Consider the following 8,822-nt stretch of genomic DNA (forward strand, 5'->3'; position numbering starts at 1 on the left):
CCCTTTTGTCAATATACAGTAAATTGGCAAAGGTACGAAAACTAGTGGGATCATAATGAAATTCTCATAGAGATACTTCATGACTAAAAGAAAAAACATATCAACTTTATTTCGATGATTTCACATAGTCGAAACTTAGTGTATTCATCAAGGAGTTTATAAAGATACAAGATAAATCCTACAATATTCCACATCCGCACTCCCCACAAAGATTTGGAAATTAAGCACAAGTTCAATTAAGAACTCTCCCCCATAAAATGTCATTCTCGAAAGAACAACAACAACAACTTTACTTTTGCAAGAAAAGAAGGATTTCTTTGGACATTAACAAATTACATGAGACATGAATTTGTATCCAGAAAACTCAATTAAATTAACCACAAGAGAACCTATGATTGATTTAATCGGAAATGCCCAACATAAGAGAACTTACAGAGCCGCACAGTACTTTCACATAGAAGTGGTTCAGGGAAAGATCAATATTTCGGAATATTCAAAGATTCATTCTATTTTTCATCAATATTTGCATAAAGACATATAATAGACTTAATCTTTGTAATCAAAAGTTCATCATATCTTCCATCAATATTTGCATAATGATATAATAGGCTTAACTTTTGACATATATGGGACAATCATATTTCACGGACGCAAACACACATATCCCATAACAATTTTTTTGTTGTTGCAATATATAAAACCAATAAAGATTAATACTGCAAAATCATCTTCCAAATAAACTTTAGAATTTAAATAAATAAATCTAAAAATATTGCAAGATGAAAATCGTTGGCAATAGTTATGTGTACTCACAATAATTGTTATTCCAAACCCTAGTTATCCTTCTTAAAACACAAGAATAAATTCTCATAAGAATTTTCCTAGACATTAAGACCTTTGAAAAATTATTTATCGTCCCCGAACTCCTTGTCGTCAATAGCCATTGGAACATAAGGTTCATGAAGATATGAGTCACTTCCAACAAACCTTCTTGACTGATGCCAAACCAGGGCCTTCTGAATTTCAAGAATCCTAAAAAAAAAAAAACTTTATTTGTTGTATCTCCTTTCTTGTTTCCTTCAACTCTTTAAGAACACCAAAAAACTTCTAAGGATTTGAAGGTACAACCCTTAGTTTTCTCACATTCCTCCCTTTTCTTTTCAAGGAAGAGGGTACCGGAGATTTATATTTTTTCTTCATGATTAATGGCTTGACAATCATATTAACCTCTTTTTCATCAGAAATCATAATGCTTCGAGTCTCCATACAAATATGGGTTTGTGAGAGAAATTCACAAAGCAAGCTCTACAAGCAAACTTGTGATAAAAAATATTTTTTCAAGGAAGGAAAAAAGGAAAGTATAGTTACGGAACCTTTATACAAAGTAAGCATATTCATGTACGCACAACTCATAACCCTAAGGAAGGCAGAATTGTCGACTTTACCCCTCTTTTAATGAACAAACATGGAAACCTCTTTTCAATATATACCAATCTAGGATATGAAATGACCAACTGAAACAAAAACAAAAAGAAACAAATTTTTTTTTCTTTTTCTTAAGACCTGTAAGTGGTTATCTCTTGTCTCTTTGGGATCAGGCACTTGAGACAATATGCACAGCCAACACAATTAGGCTGTGTTGGGGTGAAAAATAATCTGTCCACCATGAAACTCTTGGAAAGAGTTCCCAAATCCTCTTTCACAGAATGTTTAGACCGAATTCTTTTCTGAAGTTGTCTAATTTTTTATATAGAAATTAACTTCTTTGGAGAAGAGTTGAGTTTACATACCTCAGACGGCTTCTGAACAAGTTTAAGCTTATTTGCTAATCGATTTGATCTTTGTTGAAGTTTGTTGAAACATCTTACTTTATGCTTGTACTTGAAACATCTAAAGAGTCTGTGACCCTTAATAGTACAATAAAAACATGTCAAAGTGGAGGATGGTTCAAACACCATAGCGGAGCAAGCTGCTAGAAAAATTGTGATACCTGAAACATTAGAAAAAGGATTTCCACTAGATAGAGAAAAATCTATTTTATCCTCCAAAATAATTGAAGAAGTTTCTCCAGGAAACATATCAAGATTGATGTGAGTATTGCTACAATTATCAAAATCAATATTTTCATCAAGGAGCACAACACTTGGTTTTCATCTTCATTAGAATCCTAGTGATCAGACATATCATCAAGAGTTGCAGCAAGACCTTTATTCCCAGTGTATTTTCTACGATTTGGACACTCATTGACAAAATGACCAAAAACTTTACACTTGAAGCACTGAGGCATATCCTCATCATCAGTATCGATTGTATCCCTGTTTTTAGGAGGAACGCGTTCATGAGGTTTAACTGATGATCTAGGCTTATCTCTGACTAACCGTTTACTTCTCTTCAAAAGAAGATCTTTAAACTGTCTTGTGATCAGAAAAACTGAGTTATCAAGATCTTCATCTGATGAATCAGTCTCACTAGGATCATCCATGGAGTTGCCAACACATTTACTTTTGTCAAGTAATTTTGTGTTCTTTTGTGATTTGAAAGCAATATCCTTTTTCATATTTGGATGTATGCTCAGGAACCAAGATCTTTAACTTCCCAACCAGATTATTTCTAGATAAAGTATTAAGGTTATTTCCTTCAACGATGAGATGTTTCTTAGAGTCGTATTTGGATGGCAACGATCTGTGAATTTTCATCACAATGTCCTTTTCAGGAATAGTCTTACCCAATGCAAAAGATTCATTAACAATTTCAGAAACTTTGTGATTAAACTCATTAAATGAATCTTCATCATCCATACAAAGGTTTTACCAATCAGAATTTAGGTTTTGAAGCCTAGCTTCCTTTTCATAGGTATTCCCTTCGAATATAGTTTCTAAGATATCCCACGCATCTTTTGACCGAGTGCACGTAGTCACATGATGATGAAGATCTGGGGTAATGGCATGAATGATAACCTTTAAACCATCAGAATTTTTCTTTGCAGCAAGAATCTTGTTAGGTTCATATCTACCAATATCCTCTGCAATAGAAACACCGTCTACTGTAACCATTGGAGGATCATAACCATTAACAACATAAACCCATGATTGAAAATCACACGCTTGAAGAAAGGCATGCGTAACAATTTTCCACCAAAGGTAACTTGAGCCATCGAAGACTGGTGGTATGTTTATTGAGATAACAGTTCTGTCCATAAAGTCAGATCGCTACAAACACAAACTTATAAGGTCTTAAACGTGTTTTCCTGCTTTGATACCAATTGAAAAAGCGGGGGTCTAACAACCTCACCCAATATTTCGTTTAGCAATTTGTATGGACTAACTCCAATATACTTTCAAGAGAATCAACTAGACAGTCAGACTCAATCTTAAGAAAAGTATATCAAGAGTTATATCTCAATTTCTCAATTCAATCTGCAATCAAACAAATAGGAATTTTGCAAGACCGATTGAATATAAGAAATAACTTGGACGGTATCAAAAACCAATATCCAAGTGTCAATCAATTTAATCAACAACCCAAAGATCGGATTCACAAACTGATTGAACTTACGCACAACCTGTGATATTTCAATTATATAAACAAATATAATGCGGAAAACAAATAACACAGACACCAGATTTTTTTTTAACGAGGAAACCATAAATGCAGAAAAACCCTGGGACCTAGTCCAGATTTAAACACCCCACTGTATTAAGCCGCTACAGACACTAGCCTACTCCAAGTTGACTTCGGACTGGAATGTAGTTGAGCCCTAACCAATCTCACACTGATAAAGGAACATTCACGTTCCTTACGCCTCTGAATCCCAGCAGGACTCTGCGCACTTGATTCCCTTAGCTGATCTCGCCCACAACCAAGAGTTTCTATGACCCAAAATGGAAGACTTGATAAACCAATCTGTCTCACACAAAAAAGTCTATTGAATAGATAAATCTATCTCCCACAGATAAACCAATCTTAATATGCTTTATCTGTTTTCCGTGTTTCCTCGGTTTTCAACAAAACCTGCATTGTCTTTAAATCATGCTAGTGATTACTTGAAAGTTAGTTGTTATTTCTACTGGGCACCCTTCGGGATGATGTGGTCACTCAATTCCCATTTTCAGTTTCAGAGATAAATCAAGACATGCGCGTGGTGATAGAAGCGTCGAGGAGTTGGTTCCGTTAGTTGGCTAGTGAAAAAGCGGGGGTCTAACACCCTCACCCGATATTTTGTTTAACAATCTGTATGGACTAACTCCAATATAGTTTCAAGAGAACCAACTAGACCGTCAGACTCAATCTTAAGAAAAGTATATCAAGAGTTATATCTCAATTCAATCTGCAATCAAACAAATAGGAATTTGCGTGCCCGGTTGAGTATAAGAAATAACTTGGACGGTATCAAAAACCAATATCCAAGTGTCAATCAATTTAATCAACAACCCAAAGGTCGGATTCACAAACTGATTGAACTTACGCACAACCTATGATATTTCAATTATATAAACAAATATAATGCGGAAAAGAAATAACACAGACACCAGAAATTTTGTTAACGAGGAAACCGTAAATGCAGAAAAACCCCGGGACCTAGTCCATATTTGAACACCACATTGTATTAAGCCGCTACAGATACTATCCTGATCCAAATTAACTTCGTACTGGAATGTAGTTGAGCCCTAACCATCTCACATTGATCAAGGTACAGTCGCGTTCCTTACGCCTCTGAATACCAGTAGGACTCTACGCACTTGATTCCCTTGGGTGATCTGTCCCACAACTAAGAGTTGCTACGACCCAAAATCGAATACTTGATAAACCAATCTGTCTCACACAAAAAGTCTATTAAATAGATAAATCTTTCTCCCACAGAAATACCTAGAAAGTTTGTTCCGTCTTTTGATAAATCAAGGTGAACATGAACCAATTGATACACCAGATTTATATTCTCGAAGAAAATCCTAGTAATATCAATCACCTCACAATAATCTTAGTCGTATGGTAACGAAACAAGATATTGTGGGATCACAAACGTTGAGACGAAGATGTTTGTGACTACTTTTTATCTTGCCTATCGGAGATTAAATCTCGAGCAAATCTTAGATAAGATAGTACTCAATCACGATAAAAAACAGCAAGATCAGAACACGCAACTACATAGAAATAGTTGGGTCTGGCTTCACAATCTCAATGAAATCACACACCAAATTCTGGGATCCGTAACCAAGAGCCGTTACTAATACGGGTTGTAACGGCTTTTAACAGTTGCAAAAGAGGGTATTACAAATTTTCGTAACGGCTTTGTGGCCGTTACGAATTTTTGTTGTAACGTCCCTCGTAACAGGTGCAAGCCTTTAAGAATTTGCCACGTGGTAACAGCTACAGGCCGTTACGAATTTAATTTGTAACAGCACTGTCGTAACGTTGGGGAGCCGTTACTACGTGGCATTTTGCTACTGCTTAAAGTCGTTACTACGTGGCAGATTGTAACAGTTTCAAACCGTTACAAACTTTTTTGTAACAGGGAATAAATTACTGCCAGTCAACCTTGACCAGGTCAAGGCTGACTGGCAGTAATTTTTCCGCCGGAAATAAGCCGGAATTCTAAATTCAATAGCCTGCATACGCCTTTCACTACATTCATAACAACAATTTCTTCAATCTAAGCAAAATAACATTCATTCAATTCATAATCACATTCATCCTATTCATGTCAGGTTCATACAACAAAAGAACTGAAATTTCTCTAAGTACCAAACTTTTTTTTTTTTTTGTCAAGTATCAAATTTCTCAAGGAATACATGGAAGGTTCCAAATTTCTAAGGGAACAAATACAAACTTGAATACATGGAACTTACAAATCTTGAAGCTCCTTTGTTCTCCACCCTTTCTGATGAAATAGAGCAACATCCAAATAACAACTGCTAGTTCAGTATATCCTTTGCAGGCTTGCTTTGTTGAAAGCTTGGGCATCAGAAAACTCGATGTAGGCAATCCTGCAAAATACAACAGGCAGCATTATTATGACAAGTAAATAGCACTCATATACTCTAACTGCTGTAGGTAGCCTCAAGTAAGTCAAAGATAGACAATTGCAACACGATATTCCCAGCAACAAAATTCAAGTGCGGCGTTAGTACGAAAAGACAGCGGAAACCATGAAATGAATGGTTCTTGGCTCAACATACCGGTGTTTGGCAGGTGGTTTACACATTTTGCAGGCAATTAATATTTCGGCCCCCATGTCATCAGATTCACCACATTCCTGATAAATTACCTGCAGTTGCAGAGTGCAACTGTTAAGATACTTCTCATTCATATATATTCTGGCAGTATAGAATATGAAATTAGGAAACGCAAAGATACTTAACTAGTTAACTGCAATTAGGTAAGATGAAGCTTCATATGTTGGCACTATCTTTGGTCCTGCAGCAAACCAAAGTCATACTATCAGGTCATATGAGTGCAACATATGGCAAATGCATATTATTTTTGGTCCCATAAGAATTATACCACATAAGAAAATTTGTGTCTACCATGAACAACAGGTCAAATTCGGAATACCTAAGTGTCGACTAGTTCTTCTAAGACCACAAAGGGGACAAAAGACTCGATCAAAAGTAAAGAAAGTAATACTTTCCGCCAAATCATACATGATAGATTCAAATGCAATATCTGTACATGTAAACATGTACTAAAATGAACCCTTCACAGGCTCGTAGGAAAGGTTAATGCCTATTTAAACCAAAACAGAAGCCTTTTTCAGCTTTTCTAATATCTGCTTAGATATTATAAGTTACTTTCTAGACCTATGATTAAAGGGCTATATGTTTTCCACACAATGTCCAAGGGCTAATTTTCCCACATTATCATTCACTACCTAAAGAACCAAACCTCAACATGTAAGAACTATGTAAACTAACACATATTCTCCAAGAAAGTAGGCAGTGAGTTATAACTCAGAGATCACAAAAAAGATACCATGCCTCCTGAATTTGTAAGAAGGCCCTGAGTCTTGATTATTGGATCTGTTCGCTCCACATACCAAGCATTAGTACCAGTTCCAATTGTCACTGCTGCTAGAGTGTCTCCGTCATGAAAATGTCCAAGGGCTAATGTTCCCACAGTATCATTCACCTGCTTAGACCGAGAAACATATTATGCTCAGAGTAAGTATAATAATAGTTAGTGTCTTTTACGCGGATCTTACCAATAGCAGCAGCAATATAAAGAGAAGAAAGTTTATCATAAACAGTAAGTTGATATAACAAACTTGGGTTTCTCAAAAGACTCTCAACACATTCTAAATCACCAATTTTAACTGCATTAAACCACCCACCATCGTTACTACACAGAACATGTCTTCTAATTAAGTTCAATCTCCGGTCAGAATTGTAAGGAAGAAATATTTTTTTGTATCTTTACTAAGTGTTGGAAAATTTAAAATGTACTCTATTCATAATTTCAGTGTCCCGTAAACGAACCTAAATTTTATTAGTCAAGGAAGTCACTTTCTCAAACAAATCTTAAGAACAAATTCTAGTCCCTGAGATTCGACGCATTAGAATTCATTCATTCAATATTGAATACTCCTACACAATGTACAACCAAAATTATCTACTAGTACTGACATTCTCACCAAACCATGATTGTATTTATAGAAACAAGATTTTATCATTTCTAGCCATGCATATGAATAGTTATAAAGTAGACACATGGGAAATCTTGATTCCACCTGGTAACACCCTTATTACAACAAACTCAAAGCATACAAAATGCTAATTCTTTAATTCTGTATTTGTTGATAGAACACCAATAATCCTAGCCGGACGATGACTATATAAAATGGAAGCAATATCAGACCTAGACTGATTTTCACGGCTATAATCTCCGCCCCTGTTCACGGCTATAAACCCCAAAATTTCAGTTTTGTAGCTGCACTTAAAACAACTTCAAAGAAAAGAAAAGCTTACAAGAAGTTACCGAATCAAACCCACAATTCCAGTTTGACACAAAAACTCGCCAATTGATAAGAATTCCTTTTTAAAACCAAACAAAAAACCAATAACCCAAAACATCAAAATTACCTTTAGAAGTTGTTAAGGACGACACCATCAGCACTAGCAGAAGCAATCCCAACCCCTTGTAGCTTCTCGGTCAACTTATCAACTTCATTCCCATCTGCATCAGAAAATAAATCTGAATAAAATGCCCTAAATCAGAAACCCAAATCTCATAATCGATTGAAGAAGAAACCCTAAATCAATTATCACTTTGAAACCCTAAAACAAAAACCTAAATCTAGCTGAAAATAAATCGAAATCAAAACCAAAAATAGATACCTAAATTAAACAAAGTAGAACAGCTGCTTTCTCACGATTAGCTAAGAGTGAAGATCAGTTCTTCCAAGTTCGAACTCCGACGAACAAACTAAAATCGAAAATGAATCATTATACAGACTGAAACCCTAAAATCGATTTATGAAGCCCTAAAAATTCTATTATAGATGATGAGAAACTGAATCGAAACTGATTCATCAAACTCGATCTGGTTCATAGGTTGAGAGGAAGAGAAGAGAGGAGAGCAGAAACTCATCTGGTTTCATCGGCTGAGAGGAAGAGAAGGGAGGCTGAGAGCAGAAGAGAGAAAAAAGAGAAATGAAAATTGCGATCTGGTTTCATTAGGGTATACGGAAATCGAGCATGTGAATCGCACACGCATGGGAGGAAATATCCTCTAGTGTTACTGATCTTGGGTGGAAACACAACGGTGCGCATGTGAATGGCACACTCACATACTCAAGGTGTTACTGACACAGGTGTGACCAAGCGTGT

The 8,822-nt window shown here is 35.8% G+C and overlaps 1 long non-coding RNA gene across 1 annotated transcript; it reads right to left on the reverse strand.

The window, feature by feature from the left end:
- Nucleotides 1-5,706: 5,706 nt before the first annotated feature.
- LOC113293568 lies at nucleotides 5,707-8,621 on the reverse strand. The gene is made up of 6 exons (XR_003332369.1): nucleotides 8,331-8,621; nucleotides 8,076-8,169; nucleotides 6,970-7,125; nucleotides 6,360-6,414; nucleotides 6,177-6,265; nucleotides 5,707-5,984 (listed from the first exon to the last, which is right to left on the reverse strand). It is a non-coding gene; the product is annotated as an uncharacterized LOC113293568 (long non-coding RNA).
- Nucleotides 8,622-8,822: the final 201 nt, after the last annotated feature.

Source organism: Papaver somniferum, chromosome 7 (genome assembly GCF_003573695.1).
Source record: "Papaver somniferum cultivar HN1 chromosome 7, ASM357369v1, whole genome shotgun sequence".
Classification (NCBI taxonomy): Eukaryota; Viridiplantae; Streptophyta; class Magnoliopsida; order Ranunculales; family Papaveraceae; genus Papaver; species Papaver somniferum.